Raw genomic sequence first — 1008 nt, 5'->3', positions numbered from 1 at the left:
TATTTATTTTAGAAAATTAGGTTGCAATCGAAAATTAATTATCATATTTTTTTGGTTGAAAAAATAGGTTTTACTAGCGAATGGTTGTTGGAGCCTTAGTTGCCACTAAAAATCACTCATAACCTTTAGTGACAATATTTTGGGATTTTGTGGCGACTTTGTCGCCACTAAAGGTCAAGTTCTTTTGTAGTGAATCTTAGTTGGCAATGCTTAGGTGGAGGGATTAGTCCCATGTGGCTTGCCACGTCACTAATAATTTGGGGTGTTAACTCTTGAGGGCATTTGTGATCTCTTAGGATAACAGTAGGGGCAATTTTTTATCCCAAAATGTAACGAAGGGTATAAGTGGTCTATTTCACATAGTTCAGGGGCAATTTTGACCCTTTTTCGGGTAAATAATAATATAAGGTCAAATTTTTAGGAGATAAATAAGGAAACACAGTTTCTCACTTAAGGAAATTATTTTTAAAAAATGTTTCATTCCCTTAAAAAAGTAGGGAAAACTAACCGTTATTTTGTTTTTTTTATACTTCTTACATTTTTTAAATTTTTTTAAAATACATATAATTTTAAGTACTATGTATAAGTATTTTTTTTTAAAATTGGGCCCCCCAAAAATATTGTAACACCCCGTATCCGAAAATAGAGAATTCAGATTTCTGATGTTACAGGTGGCACTCACAGACACCAGCCACGGATCGTAGATGGACTAACGGTCCGACATGCAGGTCCGTGGTTCGTGACAGAAAACTTCCCTAGAACTCAGTCAGAAAATTTGGCTAAGTGTTGACCCACGGCCGGACTTACGGTCCGTAGATCAGGTCATGGATCGTAGTTCGTGTCCGTGGATTGATGCCCCAAAAGCCCAGCTTCAGTCCCAATTGATGGTTGACCAGCACGAACCGTCAATCGATCCACGGTCCGTAGGTCTGACCGTAAATGAGGGTCAACAGTCAGTTAGATGAAATTTATTGATGGGTCAACTTCAGATGGTCATAACTTTTAGCA

The sequence above is a fragment of the Solanum tuberosum genome, unplaced genomic scaffold (genome assembly GCF_000226075.1).
Source record: "Solanum tuberosum cultivar DM 1-3 516 R44 unplaced genomic scaffold, SolTub_3.0 scf00970, whole genome shotgun sequence".
NCBI lineage: Eukaryota > Viridiplantae > Streptophyta > Magnoliopsida > Solanales > Solanaceae > Solanum > Solanum tuberosum.
This window is presented reverse-complemented; position numbering follows the sequence as displayed.